Source organism: Camelus ferus, chromosome 16 (genome assembly GCF_009834535.1).
Source record: "Camelus ferus isolate YT-003-E chromosome 16, BCGSAC_Cfer_1.0, whole genome shotgun sequence".
NCBI classification, from domain to species: domain Eukaryota; kingdom Metazoa; phylum Chordata; class Mammalia; order Artiodactyla; family Camelidae; genus Camelus; species Camelus ferus.
In genome coordinates, this window is record NC_045711.1 from 13,295,353 (window position 1) to 13,316,025 (window position 20,673).

General features: G+C 52.4%; 1 protein-coding gene across 1 annotated transcript in view; it reads right to left on the reverse strand.

Moving 5' to 3' along the window:
• The window catches only part of STX8 (syntaxin 8), a 207,048-nt gene that overhangs the window by 1,115 nt on the left and 185,260 nt on the right, over nt 1-20,673 (reverse strand). The window lies entirely within an intron of this gene.

Genomic DNA, 20,673 nt, shown 5'->3' on the forward strand with positions numbered 1-20,673 from the left:
TTTCATTATTGCTAGTTTCTAAACTGTAAATATTTTTAAATGATCAACAGTGTCTTCTTTGGCCCAACAATTATTTGAAAGTGACGTTTTAAGATTTCCAATTATATTGAAACGTGCTTATCAAAACAGGTGTTTTTTAAATTCTGGGAGAATACTGCATGTACTGTATTTTGACATGACAATCGTCTGTGGTTCCTATTGTGACAAAGTCATAAGCAGTATTAGGACTCCCGTGGCTTGTGACCTACCTTCTTATTTGAAGAAAATGCTAAATCTCAATTGGAAGTTTGTGAAAACAAGGAGGCCATTAGCTCTCTCACCCAAGTTCACAGACGCTGAGTTCTACCCACAGACCCTCGGGCTTCAGGATAGCTCAGGCCAGGTCAATTTTAAACTCAACCCATGTGAGCACAGCACGCCCATGGTTTTAAATACCAAGGAAGAACTTAAAAATTTACGGCAAGCTTCCGAGTCATCTCCCTGTGATGGTGGGTGAGTTTTTTCCAATACACCTTCTTTCTCTGATGAGCCAATCGCATGAGAACGCCGCCTCTTGGGGACCTAAGGTTTTTCTTTTTCTCCCGTCTTCATAAATGTAAACCCAAGCCTCTACATCGGGGGTCTACAAACTGAGGCCCAGGGGCTATATCTGCCTTGTGGTCTGTTTTCCTACAACCCATGAGTTCAGAATGGTTCTTATATTTTTAAAGGATTGTCAAAAAATTAAAAGAGGGGACACGCCATCTGGGGTCTGCACAGCCTAACGAATTTACTATCCAGCCTTTGACGGAATTTGTGGTCGCTGCTCCGCGTCACAGTGGCTGGTGACTGGTGGCTGTGGCATCACTTCCTCACTTGGTTCTGTCCCCAGTTCTCTCTCCATTTCCTTCCTCTGGGGATTTCCTTTCTTCCTTGTGAATTCAACCATGCAGTAGCATTGCAGGGGGTGTTGTAACATTTTACCTAGCATTTCAGGACGCTTGCAGTAAGGGGGGATGTGAATATGATCTTAGTCTATTCCCTTGCAGCACCAGGAGCACATCTTTCCATTCATTTCTGCCTCTAGAAACATCTTCAGGTTGAACAAAAGCCCCACCTGGGGAGGAATCCCACTACTTCTTGGCTGGGGGAAAGGTTTCTATCGTGCAATCTATTTCCTTAAAAAAGAGTGGAAACCGGGAAGCAGACAGGCCGAGGCGAGGCATCCAGGGACCTGCTGGCCCTCAGAGCCCAGGCTGCCCCGAAGAGGAAGAGAGAGGAGAAGGCAGGGTGTGGGGTGGCTCAGAACTGGCTCTCAGTTGGGATCGGAGCTGGAGCTGTGTGGCGAGGGCTCTGGACCGAGGCTGCGATGGTCCAAAGGAGAGGCCTTACAAGTGGCCCTGAATCTTCCAGTCAGGGTGATTATGATGAAAGCAGAATGAGTGATGAGGACAAAGAAATCAAGAACAGTAACTGGTTGGGGAGGAGAAACCCCACGCCTGGTCTGAGTTTATACGCATGAAGCCTACTATCCAAGGGGAGAGGCCCCAGGGCCGCCATGGCCACGACCATCTCCCAGTAGGGCCACGGCAGGGGGCTGACCTGCCGCTCTCCGGACACAATCCTCTCCCCACCACTGAGCTGGAATGGGACTCGGATCAGGTTACTGGCTGGCTCAAAACTCTCCAATGGCTTAAAATCCAAAGTCTTCATGGTGTCTGAAGGCCCTGTGCTCCTGAAGCTGTCCCTTTGTTTGGGCCTCCCTGGCCTTAGGTGCCTCCAACACGCTGCATGCCCTCCTGCCTCCGCCACCGGCACGGGAGCGCCTGCGACGGGGACGGCCCGCTGGGTTCACCACCACGTCCCCAGTATCCAGAACAGAGCCCAGCGCACATGAGGGGCCAAGGCATTCTTTTCTCTATAAATGAATGAATGCACTGAATGTCTTGAAGAAAAGCCAGTGAGCAGGACACAGAAGGGACAGGCGACAGGGAGAGATAAGTGGGGAAGATGTGCCAAGGAGGCCGAGAAGAAAGAAAATTCAGAAAAAGGCCACTCCCAACCCTCAGACCCTGAAGGGACACCAGGAGGGCAGGGAAAAGCCCCCGGGCTCTGGAGACGGTTCACAGCGCAGCATGAAGGCGAGGCTGGCCGGGCCCATCAGAACCATTGTTAACACAGCGACTCCTCTTACAGCTGCTGATTCTTCTGTCACAGAAACTTGTGCCCCAGGAAAGGTATGACAGGGTTCACAACAGCTGTGAGAAATGAAAACGCACCTCTCCGGCTGACACCTTCGATAGTTAACTTGATAATACATGATAAACCGGGTTCTTGTCCGGAGATGAAAAGGCGGACTTTGACAGCAGTGACAAATAAGGCTTGTCCACTTCAAACCCTCTCAGAGCAAACAGGGCTCCTTTGGGAAGGAGGCTCTCGGCGGGTTTAAGTAAACTGGGGAGCCCGAGGGCCAAGTGAGGAAGTCGTTCTAAGATGCAGGTGACAGGCTGAGCCAGGGCAGCCTTTCGGATTCCTAAGGGGCAAAGAGGAGATGTTGACACACCTTATCATGGCGATCCTCTAAGGACTCTGGCTGTTTTGGAATGTGAGCACAGCTCTGGCACCTTCCTTGAATGGAGTCTCTCTCTGCGGGAGGTTTTGGAAAGAGTGACCAAGGATCTTTCTAAAGCCGGGGGGCCATGTTGCGGCGGGCGTGGACCCTTCGCAAGGCCCCGCTTGCCTGGTGCTCAACCTTGGCAACAGATAACGCTTGTCCCTGTTTCACTGAGGAAGCTGAGGTTCCGGGAGGCAAACTCTTTTCCCTAAGGCCCCGCAGCTGGACAGAGGGAGAGCTGGAACTGGGATCCAGGTGGGGCTGACCCTCCAGCCACACTCTGCACCAGGGGGGCCCAGCTGGGGGAGCCTGGTTCCCGACACGGTGTGGGGTTCACCAGGCACAGAGGCTCAGACGGACATCTTTGGGCTGAAACACTAAAATAAAGAGGGTTTTTTTTTTTTTTTTTAACTCTTTCCTTTTCTTTCTTCTTCCTTCCAACAGCTTTTTAAGGTGGGAAACTGAAACAAACACAAAAGTAGACAAAAAGCCTACGGGACTGTGAAGAACTCAGCACCCGGCTTTAACTAGTAGCAGTTCGTGGTGGATCTGGTTTCGTCTACACCCTCACCTGCTCCCCGCCCCCGGTGTATGATTTTGAAACAAATCCCAGACAGATTTCACCAACAAATACTTCAGTAAGCATCACCAGAAGGCATCATGGGAAAACCCGTCTGTTATGGTTATGGGGAGAGGGGAGGGATAAATCGGGAATTCAGGATTTGCAAATACTAACTACTATATACATAAAGTAAACAACAATGTTCTACTCTGTAGCACAGGGGACTGTATTCAGTATCTTGTCATAACCTATAAAGAAAAAGAATATGAAAACACGTACAGGTATGTGTGGCTGAAACATTATGCTGCACACCAGAAATTGACACAACATTGTAAACTGACTACACGTTGATAAGTAAATTTTTAAAAAAGAAAGAAAATCCATCCGTGCCCCGACATGTGACACAGAGGAGCTGCCGTTTCTTTAAGACAGAGGCAGGGAAGAGCCCCTGACATTTCAGACATCGGAAAGTGGCTTCTGCCTAGAGGACGCTGGAGACCGAGCCACTGATGGCCACGGGCAGGACGTGAACGGTGCTTGGCCACGTGTGACAGGCAGAATTTCTTTCTCTTGCCTCAGAGTAGGGCTTAGACCTCAGGGGGTCTAGTCATCCATCCTTCCCGCTAAGGAAATGTTTGACATTTCAGAACGAGGAAAGACAGTTGAACTTCTGGGCACCTGCCAACTTCTTAAACAATGGGCGCTCTCTGCCCCCGACCCTGGCCCACAAACACCTGGCAGGGCTGCGGCCACGGGGACCTTTCATGCACACGTCACTCTGCCCTGTGCTGGCCCGCTGGCACCTGGCGAGGCAGGCTTTCCCTTCCAATCCCCCGGCACCCCTTTCAGGGGCCGGCAGGGGAGGAGGCCAGAGTTACAAGAGTGGAAAAAGATGTCCGTTTCCTCTGGTCAGTTTACCAGATGAGTATTACTCAACCACTCACAATATTTACAAGTCTCGCTCATGGCAATTACAAAAAGATGTAAGAAAACAAACTGCTTTGCAAATGGGGAAAGGGCATGAAACCCAGTCTCTCGGGAACCGCGGTGTGCTTGCTGAAGACTGTTCATCTGGATGAGTGGTCCATACTTTTTTCCAGTGAGACACTGGAAACCTGCAAATGATGGCAGGCTTTACTCCAGCCCCAGCGTAGGTAACGGCTCCCAGTGCTTCCTGCTCAGGGGAGGAAGGGAGGATATGGAGCCTAGCTTTTCTTGAGAGCATGAGAGCCGGCCTCTGTAGTGGCCAGTTCTCCCCTTAAGAAATGAGGAAAACTTGGGCGACGATAAGCATGGTGGGCGAGGAGGGGGCTGGAGGGGCCAGGCGGCAGGAGGATGTGAAGGCCAATTTTTTAATTTTAAATGGAGGTACAGGGGATTGAGCCCAGGACCTCGTGCATGCTAAGCACTGAGCTGTAGTACCCCCGGCAGGCCAGTTTTCTCTGGAAGCCTTTTTATCTGGTTTTGCTTATCACAAGGAGAGCCACACAGGCTGCCTGCGGGGGTTGGCTGTCGGAACCACAATGTCTATTCTCCCATCGTCAGCTTTGTTCTTCACACTGGAAGGGTCACGGCCAACAAACAGCTCTCACGTCGCCTCTCAGGAGCCACAGAGGGCATTTACGCGGGACTCCTGCAGCTGTTTGTTCCTCAGTTGTGCCCATCAATAGGTGACATTTGCTTGTGTATTAACCAGAGGGTTCTCACTGATCAAACAGACTTTTTGCAGCAGACTTCTGAGCTGAGGTGGGGAATCAGCAGGAGAAAAGCCAAAACCGGAATATTTGTTTTCCAAAGTTCATGTAAATGTTCCCTTTAATCCCATTCCTGGGTAAATAAGCTAAGAAAAGAGTAGACAGCCGGGCAGAGAAGGTGAGCATATTTACATTTTGATTTTCAGATTGAAGGTTTGAAGAATTGCAGTCACCCCTGAGATCACCCCTCGGCCTGGACCTGCCCCTGGGAGCTGGGTTCGCTGTGCTGGTCGGACCACGGGGCCTGAGCACCAGCCGTCTTCCTCCAACCCGCCTGGCAGCTCCTCTGGGTGCGGGGGGCCCGCCCTGGGGGCCTGGGTTTGCCCCGACTCTGGTGGTGGTGGCAGGGGAAGGACAGGCATCTCCTGCCTCTGTTCTCCTCGCTCTTGAATGGATTTCACACCACAGTTCCACATTTTCATTATCCCCCAATTGTGCTTCCATCAAAATACGGTGCACAAGTCATTCCTTATCTGCTGACTCTGGTTTTGTTCTTTCTCTGCATTCAAGCCAGCCCTCCAGGCTTCCCTTTCTCTGTTGGGGGGTAATCCTTCCTCAGCAGCTCCAGCCGGCTCCCCGCCACCTCAACAGGCCTTACACCCCCGGCCCCATCCCCTTGCTCCCTCAGCCCTTTCTCAGCTACCCCAGGGCAAGGTGTTGCCCACCCAGCTCGGATCCCGCTTCCTCCATGAAGACGTCGCCGTCCCTGGAGTCAGAGACGCGCTCAACGACTGGCCTCCATCTTTACATTCTTATATTACTTATTAACATTTCTTCCCTTAGGGCACAGGACCTCTGGAAACAAGGTCTGACATGGTTGGAGGGCCCTGGGTTGGGGAGGCAGGAAGAGCTGACCTCAAAACATGCCCACTTTCCACCTGTGACACGTCGGGAAGGTTCTTTAACCCTTGAGTTCAGTTCCACCACCTGCAAAACAAGCCTAAAAATACTGACTTCGCAGGCTTGCTGTGAGGATTCCATAAAATGAAGTATATAAAACTCCTGCATCTTAACTGGCACTCTGTAAATGCGGACAGTCACTCTCACTCCTTGTATAACCCCTGTCCAGGAACGGTGCCTTGTGGATGGCAGATGAGAGCTCTGGTCTCTTGGCTTAATGACAGAAATAAAATGTCACTCATTCCAAGAGAGAAGGAAGAGGAGCAAAAACAGAGGGACACCTGGGTGGCATTTAGCTGAGAAACAGCCCGATCGCAGCCGAGGCCTGGCGGTAAGGACGGGCGTCCAGGAAAGGCTGGCCATTCTGAGCGGAACATCTGGCAGCATCCGTTTCAGTTACGAGCCACAGGAAGGGCAGGCGCTGGCTGAAGTCAGAAGGCACGGAGAGCCCAGCCAAGTGGGCACCAGGCGAGAGAAGCCGTGAAAGACCGCAGAGTGAAAGGCCTTTGAGGAAGGGGGGTCAGGGCGGGGACACACGCTGAGGGCCCGGCTGCAGGCGAGGGGAGGAGACAGTCAAAGCAAACCCAGCGGGGGACCTAGCAGATGGGCCGGGGCCCCGAGGGAGCCACGAAGGGGTGCCCAGCGTCGTGACGCGTTCTGCCATGTGGAGGCTGGGCAGAGCGGGACTGGGGCTGCGGTGCCCGGGCAGCGTGGGTAAGGACAATGAAAACCACAGGGTAACAAGACGTCAGAAAGCCAGAGCTGCTGTCACGCCGCGGGGCGCACGCGCCCTGAGAGTCTCAGAAGCTCTGACCTCAGGATCGTTTTCACCATCAGGCTGGCAGAGCACCCATTTCCCCCAACTGACAGGTGAGAAGCGGGGCCTCAGAGCTGAGCCGCCCCATGTTGCCCTCTCGAGTCTGCACTCTGCCTCGGCCTCCTGTCACGCTGCATGAACATGTCAGGGACCGCGTTTTTGCGCCGACTTGCCAACCCCAGCCTGGCCCCCTGCCGGCCCGCGTAAGCAGGCAACCCCAGGCCTCTGCACCCGTGTCTGCAGGGCCGATGAGGGGACACACATCTCCCAGGGCCCAGGGCGGGGGCCGTGATGCTCACCAGCCACGGCCTGCCGCTCACCGGTACTGACTAACCACGGCCTCTGTTCTGACAAGTCCAAGCTTCCTGAAGGTGAGAACTTGGTCTTCTCTGAAGGGACCCTTTGGAGTGACGAGCCTGGGGCCCCCAAGTGTGTCTGGGCTGGATTTGTGTGGAGGTGACGTGGGGACGAGAAGGGCACCTACCTCATGCTGGCAGCTCAGCTCTGAAGGCCTGGGCCCCGCAGGGGGGCATTCATCTCCCCAGCCCCCAGTGACACCCCACTTCCATGTGGACCAGAGCTCACGCTCCAGGTACACAGAAAAACGTGCAAAGAATCCAATCTACCGAATAGGAAGCCGGCTGTGGGGGGAGAGGAGAGTGGGGCAGGGGAGAGACATCTGGGGGCCAGAGAGAGTGAGCGTGAGCAATTTCTGGGCAGGAAGCAGGGATCGGGGGGAGGGTGACCCAAGCAGAGTGGAGGTGGGATGAGGGAAAAAAGAACTTGCCTAGAAACAGGAAATTAAAAGGAATTAAAACTGCAAGGGACGGGGCAGGGGAACTGGATGGAGGCCTAGCGAAAGGCAGGCTCCCGAGGCCTGGGCTCCAGGAACGAGGGGCGTGCAGGGCGTCAGAGCCCCTTTGCCACAGCCCCCAGCGTGGTGAGGCTGGTGCTTGGTCCACAAAGGCTAGCCATGGGGACCTGAGAGCTCATTGCACTGGCCCAAGGCTGGGTGAGCACCCTGACCAACTTGCCCGAGAGAGTTAGATTTACCCACACCAGAGCCAAACTGCAGAGTTCTCCTGCGTGCCTACCGGGGGGCAGGCCCAACAGGGCGAGGAGGCACGGTGTCTCTTTAGGGGCCTCCCAGTTTCATGAGAGAGGCAGGAAACCAACCCATCCCCGCCTCCCCCAAACCAAACCAAAAACCCTGCAGATGACACCATTCCTCAGAGGGAGTGTGTAAACTCTGCCATTCCTGTTGCTTCCGGCACAGAAAGTGCTGACTGGTTTCGAGGCCCCACCTGTGTTCTTAAAGTGTTATTCATTTTCCTTCCCTGAAACACGCTCAGCCCAGCCACCCCCACAATTTAACAACAGGATTCAATTGTAAACAGATAATCCTTCATCTCAGCAATCAGAAGCAGCTTATTATGAGTTGTCAGGTCAATAATTTAAGGCCAATTCTCTGGCATGTCAATATTTGCTGAGAAATATCCCCTGGTCGTGCTGTGTGTGACCCCTGGGAATGCGGATCTGTCTGGAGTCTGGCAGAAGTTCAAGTGTCTCCGAACAGACAGTCGGGAACTGGGTTATGAATATCTTGTTTTGACAATTCCCTCCTGACGAAGTGTCAGAAGATTTCTGGATGGCTCCAGTCACACTATGGAGTCACCGTGGCAGACCCCTTCATTTGTGCCGTGTGCACCGGGAAAAATCACCAGGCATCAATTAGGGATAGAGGGCAAGGGGACAGGATGGTGCTGTTGCCAAAGTCCTCACCCAGGTACAGAGAGGCAGGAGGCTCGGCTGCCAAGGGACTGCTTTCTCAGGGCATCATATGCTTAGCCATCTGTTCTGTTCTGTTTTGTTGAAGGGAAATTATTTGACCAAGATGCAAAAGGCTACTGGGTGGCAGATCTGAACCAGGTCTCTGAATTCCACACCTCAAAAGACTCCGCCACTGGTGGGGAGGAGGCAGTGGCCATGTCTACACAGCCTGCCCTGGCCCTACAGACGTAGCTGGTGTGTCCAGCGGGCAGTGGAGCCCAAGGGAAGCCAGTCGGGCTTTCTGCTCCAGGAGCTTTGGATTTTGGATTGACGGAGTTGGGCCCAGCGCAGTTAAGGTGACACTCCAGAGGGGTAATCCACAGCTCGGGCCAGAAGGCCCCAGGCCGGCCTGTGTTCTGACTTTTTCTGAGAACTGGCCTGCTCAGTGACCCCTTAGATTCCCAAGTAACCCAACATCATTCAAATAAATCACATGTTCATTGACCTAAATAAGCCAGAGTCATTTCCTCTTACTTGTAATGATCTCAGTAAAGACACCATCAGCAAAAATAACTATTTGTCTCTAATTATTTGGACAAATATCAGGGTCACGTGAGAACACTTCCATTTTTCAAACTGATTAGTGTTGAAAGGGCAGCTCGAAGGCACAGCTCTGGGAGCGCGCAGTCTCCTGCTCACCCAGCACCTCACTCTGAAGGGGCCCGAGTCCCACCTGTAACAGAGGTCACCACCTAGAGGCCTTCTCAGAGACCAAACTCTCCTCCTTCACAATCACAGATCCTGATACTTTATGAGTATTCTGTGATGTGTTAGGCTGTCCCGAAGAGTCATAGTGAAGAAATGATGCACTCAAGTTCTCGGGCAAGAGATATCTAGAGCAAAGGTCAGGGCAGGAGAGTCCCCCACTGTCAACCAGGCTCACAAGAACACCTTGTTCAGGGCCCCCTCCTTGGGGAACGCTCCTCCTCTCCTCCTCCCCAGGGCACAACGTGTAGGGCCCATCGGGTGTCTGGATCAAGCAGGTCCCAGGCAAATGCACGTGGTTCCTGCGGCCACAGTCCTTCGTGTACCACCGTTAGCACTGCTCGGCGCTTTACAGACTTTCTACACGTTACACATGGAGCTGCTCCATGTTTAATCAGCAGATGAGACAGAAGGTCTGCACCCCCAATGTGGGTAGGAAAGCAGAAGCAATGCTCACACCCTCTGGATTCTGTCTCTATTGCTCTTGATTTTTTTTTAACGAACAATGATTGAACGCGCACAGGGATAGAGCAATGAATAAAACAGACGGAAGTCCCTGCCCTCACTGAGCTGCTATTCATGTGGGTACTGGGGGGCGGGGGTGCAGTGAGTAAAGACAAAAACCAAAGTAAGTCAACTGCGTGTGCTGGAAAGCGGTGAGTGCTGCAGAGAGACACAGCGGGCCTCTTCCTATCAGCGTGCTCGGTGGCGGCTCCCTCAGGCTCTGGGAGCACGTGTGGGAGGGGCAATAATACTTTCCAGAAACCGGCCATCCCATGGTGGGATCGGGAAACACTGCGGGTAAGATTTGGGTGCCTTCCTCCACAGCTTCGGGAAACTGCCATCCTTGAACGTTAATAGTATGAAAGCTTAGAAATAACACATGACGAAAGTTTGCTGGAATGAAGGGTGATGTAATGACAAGTGGAAACAGAAAGGGGACTTATTATGAGTGTCGAAAAAGGCGAGCGGGAGAGGAAGAACCTGCCAACGGACCCCAGCCCGTTGCAGGGCCGGGGGACCCCGGCTGCAAACTCGGTCCCCACGGGGCCTGCGGGGCCGCGTGGTCTCACGGGAAGCAGCGCCAACTGCTCGCTGGGCTGCAGCCGGCCCTCCGACGGCCTGTTCTGACAGCTCCACGCCTGAATGAAGAGGGGGCTTCTTAAACCGACGGCTCCTGCCTTGATCAGGGGCTGTTTCCCTTTACAGAGTGCCTGCCGGCTCAGAGTTGCAAAGGGCTGGCCACCAGCTGGTGGCCGAAGTCCAAGGAAACAGCAGACACGAGATGTCACCGAAAGTTTCGAAGAACCTGGGTAAGTGCATCTTGTTGAAGTGGGGGTCACCAGGGCTGTTTCTGGCACTTTGGGTGGAGAGTCACACCGTCACCCTGGAGGTGGTATCTGCCCCCACCTCATCTCAGCACTCCTTTGGCCTCCAAGGTGACAGGGACTATATATAACCAAGAGCCTCGATGGGGAGGGCAGAAGAAAGATGACTGTTAAGAGCTGTGGGAGAAAAGAAAAATAAGGACCGGGGAGCCCAGCCAGATGCGGTCCTTTCACTCGGAGAGCAGAGTCTTCTACCGAATGACCAGAACACACGTTGTGACGACTCAGTCTGGCTCTGATGGATGTCCCCACCGTTGAGGCAGAAAAATTAGCTCTACTGTGATCAAAAGGTCACCCCTGGATAAACTGGGAGTTCGAGATTTGTAGATACATACTACTATATATAAAATAGATAAACAACAAGGTCCTACTGTACAGCACAGGGAACTATATTCAATGCCTTGTAATGGCCTAGAATGGAAAAGAAGATGAAAACATATGAATGTACATGTACAACTGAAACATCATGCTGTACACCAGAAATCAACACAACATTGTAAACTAAGTATACTTTAATAAAAAATAAAAAGAAAAAAGTATAATTGCAAAATAAACATTATCACATGCAAAAAACAAAAAAATGAAAAGAATTCAATATCCATAAGTCTTTGCTGAAAACCCCAATTAAAAGACAAAATTTAGTAAACAAAATAAAAATCAAAGCAAAGAATTCAGGAAAGTAAAGTGAAAATTCAGTAAAGGGCAGGTGATAAAGGGCTGAATTTAGATGTAGAAGCTCGGCTGATTAAACTCAGAAATTAGAGTCATAAAATCAAATGTAAATATTGTAAACCTTGGCGAAGCTGAAATTAAAAAAAATACATATTTTTAAAAAGGGGTCACCCCTGCTGTCAGGTGATCAGCATTAAGTGATGGTCAGCTCTCTGTCCACTAGCTTCCAGCACCGCTTGCGCAGCAAGCGGACAGAGGGCGTGAGTGTACACGCGTGTGTGTGAATGCGCACTTTCCCTCTCGGCGAGGCCGTGGAGCGTGACAGCTCGAGCAGCACCATGGGCTGAGAAGCCAGATGGCTGGCAGTCAAATCACAGCTCTGTCTGGGTAAGGAACCCAATCCTCTGAGCCTAAAATCAGGAGAACACTAACCCTCAGCTCCCAAAGTTGCCATGGAGACGGGACAAGGTAGGATGCTGGGAGCTGAACACACTCCCGGCACACAGTACGTTCTCCATGGATGTGCACAGCTATGGTTACTGTCGACGAAAAACTGCACAGCCTAGAAGTTGAGTTCTATGTTTTATTGGGCGAACTTTCTGAGGATTCGAGCCTGGAAGGCAGCCTCTCAGATCGCTCTAAGAAACTGCTCCGAAGAGGTAAGGGAGGAGCCAGGATATATATGAGTTTTTGCAACAAAGACTCAGTAGTCGGAACATCGAAAGACGACTGTTAATCAAAGAAAGCCAGGTACTACAAGTTAAGGGATTTAGTGCTATTGTTTGTGTGGGGAGGTGCAAGAGCCTAGGCTGACTGAAGTTGCTCCTCTGACCTGCGCCTAGCTATCCAGGCCAGTCTGCTTCCACTTCCTGAGTCCCCTCCGCTCACTGTCGGGGCGGGGACAGCAGCTGATGACTTGATGTCCGCAGCATCCTTTGTTTACAGATATGGCTCTTGATATTTTTCATTCACATGACCTACTGGAAATTGGTTTTTGCTACAAATGTGGCATTCACAGTCACCAATCTTCGGATAGATACACTCTGATCTGCTCCCATCCAGGGTCACCCTAAGCCTTCAATGCTGCCCATATCCACCCCTCCCCACCCCGACTCCACAGCAGCAACATCACAGGAGAGAAGGGCCTCCGAGGAGCGTCTGACCGGCCACCTGCCCTAAGGCCTGACCACTCAGTGCAACCAGGTAGGGCTGCCACCCTTTTTGTGAAAATCTTCTCTGTGCCACTCTTCAAAGACTATCAGGAAAACAGGTTTTGACATTCATGCTCATGCAAAATTCTTCAACAGCCTGTATGCCTATATGTAGCAAAATAAAAATACACTTATTATATATAACAAATGAGGAGCACTTTGACAAACTGCATTTCACACTGGCTCCATCAGAAGGGATGTGCGCTTTTGACCCAGAGTGCCCCGACGGCCTCCTCTTCTGGCTTCGGGAGACTAAGTCAGTGACATGGCTGCAGTGAGACGCACGGCTGCAGGGATGGAGTGAGAGCTGTCCAGCACGCTGGTCAGCTGCTGGCTCTCCACTGGGAGCAGGAAGAGGTGTGAGCCGTGGGCAGCACCAAGACTGGGAGAGTGAGGACGACAAAGAGACTTGGAAGCTGCTCCGCACTGGGTCACGGAAAAGGGCCTCTTCGCCAAAGCAGCGGCAGGCTTACAGTCCCACCCAGGAACGCAAGCAACAGGCGGGCTGCTGAGCTCACACCCAGGGCATGGTCTCACTCCAGGGGCATGTACGCCGTGGAGCGAAGGTGCCTCTCCGTCATCACGGGGACTTCCGCAGCGATGCCCCCTCCACCTGGGACTACTCTGACACTCCTCACCGCCCGCCAAGACAGCTTTCTATGAACAGCGTATCACCCGCGGGCCCATGAAACTCGACCTTCACAGAGGGAAGGTGTCACTCTCAGTAGTGCCAACTGTCAGTGTGGCAGCAAACTAGGGGTTCCCACGTGAAAACCTGGGGTGAACACGGGTACCCTCCAAGCCCTTATGCAGCTCTGACGTGTGCCCGGGGTCCAAGACATCACCAATGAGCCAACTGAAAAAAACACAATCAGGCAAATTCCTAACCGTATGTTCTAGAATACGGTCAGCCCGAAAACTTGAGCAAGGATTCTTTTGGCAAGAAGGATGAACAGAAGGATGAATGGAAATATCTGCAGCCCAAGGATTCACCATAGCAGAGCTGGAAGACTGGGAACCAGCTGCATCTGAAGGAAGTGGCCTGGAGCGCTAGCCCAGGACGCGGCTTGAGGTATTTCAAGGATAAGGCAACCCAGGTAGAAGTTCTCCCCTCTCCCTCCCTCTGAAGGTGGTCCGTGTGTGCAGGGCTTCAAGAGACCGTAAAAATACAGTCACGGAAAGGCGCACTGATGACCACAGAGCGTCGTGGGTCGCACATTAGGAGCCTATGGCAGCCACCGCCGGGTATCTGCCTCTCACACCCTGGGCACGAGCACACTTCCAGGTGTGTGCTGTGAGCGCACAGAACCAAAAGTGTCTCAGGATAATATGAAATCATACCGTCAACCTCTCCTCCACTCTTCTGAAAAAGGGTGGAAGAGACAATTTAAAACGTCAGATTTGGCTTTGAAATATTTGTTGGCTTACACACAACACGGTCTGTCAGGTTTCAGAAATCATTTCAAGGCAAAATAAAAAACCTTGAGTTACGACACATCCCCCAAGAAACGATCCAGCTTTCCCACCCTGGCCTCACTCAACGTGCCGAGCTCTCTCACACCTCGGCGCCTTGGCAGGGGCCGTTCGCACTGCTTCAGAGCCCTCTGCTGGCTTCTACACCGACACTGGCGTTGGGACTCAGCTCAAAAACATCCCCTTCCCCCAGGGACCCCTCTCCCCGAGGTGGTTGAGGACCACTTCTCCTGGGCTGCTGCTGCAGGAAGAGCATGAACATCACAGAAATTAACTTACTACTTGGGGAAATTAACAATTGCCTGGCCTCATGGTTTACCTCCCTGGAAGTCTGAAAGTCCTCTGAGAGGACAGAGCCTATGTTTCCATGCCTGTGTCCCCAGCACGTCATCCACAGACACCCAGCACGTGTGTCATTTAATATGTGCTCCCCGTGCACGTACTTTTGTTTTGGTTGACTGGATAGCAGCTCATTGCTTAGACTCAAATGCTGCTTGGGATATTAGGACTCAGTGGTACGGATTTTGGATGCGTTTTTCACTTGGTGGTAGTTAACGTGGAGGGATTCTGGCAGCTAGACCAGTCCTCGGCACACACTAAGTGCTCAATAAATATGTGTTCAAAAAAAATGAAGGAAGGAGAGAACGAATACGTGAACAAGTATAATCTATCAATACAACAGGTTATTACAGCACATCGGTTCTAAAGAACTCTAAGGGGTACAAGGAAAGCAAGTGCCCTTGGCACTGCCAAACTCCAAGCCAATATACTGCCCATGAGTGATCTGGACGTAAAATTCTGGGAGAAGACAGTCTACATGTATCTTTCAAATAAATGAACAGAGTTATGTGTTCATGAAATGTCGGGATTTTACCAGATGCTCACGGGTTTCTTTCTAACAGATGATTTAGACTCAGAATTTTCAGTCAAGTGGACCCTTTTTGTATCAAACTGAACGGTCCCAGTTCACATTTCTTTTATTCAGCCTCTATTTGTAGATATTCCTGAGAAGGTTATTATCAAAAATGATCCGACACTAGAGATGCTATTTTGTGTCTAGGGCAGTGCTGTTCACAGCATGATCTCAGGAGCGTCACCTGTGAGCCGGTTAGAGAGGCTGACTTCAAGGCCCTCACCTCATGCCGACTGGCCTGGGGGTGGGGGCCTGGGAAGCTGGGTGCTGACAATCCCCCCAACATGACTCCTCTGGTGCTCACATTTGAGAACCACTGGGTTAGAGGTCAGGATTAAACGCTCGCTGGAAGTTCTCCGCAACAGGAAATCAAACATCATCTGTTACCCTGATGGGAAGAGCTGCGGCTTCCTCTGGTTACCACGGAGATTGTGGGCCTGGGTCCCCAGCCGAGAGGAAGGCCACTGTCCCTGCTGATGACACACAGCCTCGTGAGGAAGGGGAGAAGCCTGGGATGCAGAGGACAAAACTCATCTGCTGTCACACTTCACCCTCAGTCCCACACCAATATCACTGCAGCCTCATTCCCTCTTGACAGAGACAGCTGGTTCTGCGGGGATCTGTGGGACCAGAGCAGCAGCTGGAGTGGCCCAAAGACGGCCCCTGCATACAAGAAAGAGGGACTCAAAGACCCGTCTCCACCGGACTGCCAGACTTTTCTGTCTGGCATCAGGCTGGCCCAGGTGGCCTGAGCTGTTAAGGAACTTCGACCCTTCCTCTTTCTCACAGAAGCCCAAGGAAAGGCCCAAGAGCAGAGGAAGAGCCTGGTGTGATTTCAGCTTCACACATCATCACTGAGTGCAAACGGGACATCTATTTCCCGCACCGGGGGTCCTGATCTCGTCTAACATTTGTGTTTCGAGTGCACCGGGAGGAGGGAGACTCGGGGTGCTAATGCACTGGGTGGAAGTCAGTCCAAAGGAGGCTCTTTCTCAGGCGCACACAGCCAGCCCCGGCTGCCACCGTCCCCGAGGGTGCCCCAAAGCCAGCACGCCAGGGAGCTAGTTATAAAGCGTGGCGGCCACTCCGTTAACAGCCTCCTTCGAGCGCCGTGGGTGAGGAAGTGAGAGGGGGAGGGCCCAGTGATTAGTTCCTTATGGTCCTCGCATTCTTGGAGGATATTCTTTCCACCCGCTGGAACACTTCTGCATCCGGGACAGCAGGACTGCACGATGCGCGCCTTCCCTTCAGAGCGGCGTCGTCTTTTATCGATGCCCTAATAGAGCCTGGGAGCGAGATCTGCCTCCCCTCCCTCCTCGCCCCGCCCTCCCCGTGGCTGTGCTCTCTGAGCCGGTCCCTGTTCTCTTTCTAAGAATGCAATAAACATTTCAGCACAATCTTTTCAATCCACATTATTTATAATATTCTGAACATCCATCGAGCCTGGCTAGAATGCTGAGCAATAAATCAAACTTAACAACAACAAAAAAAAAAAAGGAAGGGGGGAGGAAATCACCCTTTGGCGAGGCTCAAGCCTGAGACATTTCATTCCCCAAAGGGTTTAGTTCTGTTAGGAAAAGTGAGCTGGGGATGAGACTCCAGGTTTAGAATGACATCGAGTCAGGGACTGAAATCCATAGGCGTAATCATAACTTTGTAGAAATCTCAAACAAACGGGCCTCTCAGGGGTGTCGGGCGGATAAGCGAGATACGTGGGAAACACTGAGGGCCTCAAAGAAAGGCAAGCGGAGCACAGTTCTCCTTTCTGGGTCCAAAAGGTCATCTTCTTGGAATAGAGAGGCTAACAGCCCTCCTCCTCTCCTGGGCTCTGGTCTCTGCCAATTAGCATCCCCTCTACAGGTTCAAAAGTGGCGGAGGGGAGTCCTGATGCAGGGCCAGGGCGACCTTCCCCCGGCCAGTGAGGACCGTGTCAGGCCACACACAGTCAGCATTCTCCCTACAAACGAGGCTGCTCCTGTGGGGTGGGGGGGAGCCCCAGGGCCACATTGCATGGCGCTGGGCAGGTTTAGTCAGCCTGACTTCTCCTTCCAAAGACAGGCTCTGGTTCAAGAGCTCGCTGATGACTTCAAATTTTATCTAAACAAACGCGGAGGCCCGCAGAGGCTCTTGGCTAATTGCGTAACTGGCCTGCAGCCTTCCTGCTTTGGCGATTCCCCGCTCGGCCTGTATCTCACGCTGGACGCCCGAGTGGCTCAGCCTTGCCACCGGGGCGGTGCGCGCTCTCGCGGCTCGACCTCAAGGCAGCAGCTCCAGGTGGCGTATCGTCTGGCAGGCTCTGCGATCCGCTCTAAGTGGTCCCTCTGGATGGCTCTCTGGATACGAGGTGTTGTTCTTCCATTTTCGCAGAATTCAGGTACTGAACACAAGATTAGGGTAACTGAATCCCACGCCTTTCATCACCATGGTCTCAAGTCGGTTCCAGGGAAATGTAAGCAGTTGCTTGTGAGACTTTCCTACAAGTCAGTTAGGCAAGAGAGTAACTTTTCTTATTAAAGTTACCAAACTTGCCAACTGACCTAGCATCACCACTCCACCCTCTTGCATTTCAACCTGTCTGGGTTTTGTTCCAGGACAGACCTGCCTTCCTGTTCAGACCCGCCCCCTGCTTGCTGGACTGGGTGGCAGTAAGGTCTTGACCAGCGTTCTAGAAGGGATCGGACACCACCTTTGCTTTGTCCGTCGCTTCTACCCGTGTCCAAAAAGCTCCACTAATTTACGGATGAGATCCCCATTTGTTTAAATCACGTCTTCTAAAGTACCATTTATTTATAGCATCCCTAGGTCACGAAGCCCCAGACCTTCACGACTTGGCTATTACAGTCAGTGGTCTGTTTATGACGTCCACTTCTTTAGCTCCAACGACACAGGCATCCTCTTTACTCCAGTGGCCCACCCAGACCTCCTCGGTCTCTGCCTTGGTGCTCGAACTGCAAGCATCCCTGGGGACTTCTTTCTCTTAGCTGTTACTTTCCAGGCTGAACTTCCCACCCGCACAGCTGCCCCCCTCACTCCCAAACAGAGACCTGGCCCCACGGACGCTGGGGCCGCCACTGCCCTCCGCCTCTTCCTTTCGGGCCCTCTCCCCGGTCATTCTGCCTTCCCCACCTTTCCCCATTTATGACCCCTATCTTCTTGTCTTTCCCCACCGGGGGCAGCGACATGTAAGGAATGGTTAAGCCCACCTCTTAGGTTGGAATCCTGGCCCCTCCACTTCCCGTCTGAGTGATTATGAGCCAGCCACTTAACCTGTCCGGGCCTCGCCCGTGAAGTGGGGTTAACAGTAGTGCATACGGTGCGCTGGGGGTAGTGTCGGTAACACGGTAAGGGCACCACTGAACATTCGCTTTTCTCATTACGAAGGCTCTACCAGCCGTGCTTCCTGGGGTGCCTACAGCCCCTTCAAGTGGGATCTGTTTAGATCGGAGCTCTGGGGGAGGGGTGAGCCAAGGCAGCTGCGGTTTATACCCCCCAATCGCAGCCCTCAAGTCCCCGTGAGACGGGGATGCAGAGAGGTCAGCCAACCCACCGCTGGCCACAGCCCGCGGGCCACGGCGGCCAGCTGAGATGGGCCAACAGGTTCTTTTCTCGGGAGTTGAACTAGGAAACAAGGAGCAGTGCAGGCTCGCCCGGTCCTCCTGGCTTCCCAACAACAGTGACCCATGTCCTTAGGACAAACCACCTGGGTTCATTGTGATTATGTGATTCCCACCCACCCCCTCAACCAAAAGCTCTCCCCAAGAACAGAAGTGTAATTACTATACATATCGCATGCTACAGACACGAGCACTGTAAACACAAGACAGTTTGACTAAAGGAATACATTTCTAGTTGCAAAATCTGGGGTCATCAGCAAGACGGTTGGAAGGCTTCCTGTCGCTTCTGACACTGGACTTTTCAGGCCATCGATGAGACTTCTGAGGCATGAACAAAACTGGTTTTAGTTGGTCGCCTTGGACCATCCACCCCCATTTCAAGTCCCGGCTCTCAGTGTCTGTACGTATAATCAGGGTGCAAGTCTTCACGACTGAAGGTGAGTAAAGAGCAACTCTTTTCCAGTTAACTCCCTTGTCACTCGGAGAATGTTCCTAACCACTGTCTCTCGAATGAGAACTCCTGGAGCTTCCCGGAGCACAGGGCGAAGGTGGGACTGTCAGAGAAGGAACAACTGAAAACGAGAGCTGGTGGAAGGCAGGGAGGGCAGGACTTGAATGGCTCATGATGGGATTGAGGCTGTGTAGAGAGGAGAAGCCAATTGTCCTCCATCCATCACTAACCTACTCTGGACTGGGTACCACGTCAGGTGCTGGGAATACAACGATGGTCAAGATGGACCAGACACCTCGCCCCAAGGAATTTACATGCCAATGGGGCAGACAGATCCAAATAATCACACAGAGATCATTACAAATCACGGATAAGTGCTAGAGAAACAAATAAGGTGCTCTGTAAGAATTACTTGAATGGAGTGCCTCCTTCTGAGGAGGTAGTAAGTCGGGGCCTAAAGGTTACAGATTCAGTCACAAGGAAAGCTGGGCAAAGGCCACTCCAGCTGGAGGAAGCAGTGAGCCCAGAGTCCTTGGGGATTTCATGGAGTGGGAAGAGAGCCACTGTGGCTAGAACGGCCAACAAGAAGGAAAGAAATAAAGATGAGTTTGGTGACAGAGCCAAGGGCTAAGTTCTGTAGGGCCGTGGAGGCCGCGGCAAGGAGCTGGATTTTACAGGAACACCATCAATGGATTTAAGCAGAGAGTAGCCATATCTCACTTAACGTCAGTCACTTATGCCACCTTGTGCAGACTGGACTAGAGGGAACAGTCCCCAAGGACAAGTAAAGCCAACATGTCCCTTTTGAGAGAATTACGACGGCATCCGGGCAAGAGGGTGAGGTGCAGGGGTGGTGGCAACAGAGATGGAGGAATCTGAGAGAGATTTCAGAACAGAATCACCAGGGCTTCCTTCTGGGTAAGAAAGGGGCTGTGGTGACAGGAGGAGAGGAAATAAGATTTCTACCTGAGTAACTGGGTCAACGGTGCCATTTTCTGAAACGGAGAAAACTTGGGGGTTCTGGATAAGCCGTGGAGGGATGTGAGTGGAGACAGGAAACAAGATGCTCCTTATGAAGCCAGAGCTCAAGGACAGGAGCTGGTGGGGGTGGCAGTGATGGCTGCAGGCTGAAAGGCCAGAGGGGAGCTGAGAGGACAGATGTGGGAGGTGCAGGATGGGGCTGGTGCAGGGGGACTGGGAGGGAGGTCTCCGGCTGGACTGCTGTCTGATGAGGACGGAGCGGCAGCAGCAACTCCGAGAGCACCTGCCGGGGCTCTGCGGTGTGCCAGGCACTGTGTGCCCCGTCTCCTGTAGGTCACCTCTCACCCCCGTGACAGCCCTGCAACCTGATACCGCTACCGTGACGACAACAGAACCCGAAGCTCCGAGAAGTGAAGCAATTTGTCTAAGGTTTCAGAGCCCTTCGGTGTTGGGCTTTGGATGTGGACCCAGGCCTGACTAACTCTAACGGTCAGAGTCAGACGTTTTCAGTCATGTTAAGACCGGAGAGAAGTACAGGCAGACCTGAGGACATCGGCAACACAGCTCGCAAACCACCTGCTCGGCTTCCTGCCGTCGGCCGCCCAGTCCTCCCCACTGCAGATCGGCCTGGTGTCCAGTCTCCCTCTGCTGCCCAAGTCGGCCCCCTTCTTAACTGTGATTTCAAAGCCTAACCGCATCTATTCCTTGGTTTCCCTTCAAGAACTAAAGGAGACAAAAATGTTACCTGCGGATAATGAGAATGCCTACCCTGCCAGTAACAAGTCGACAGAAAACCTATCTGAACTAAA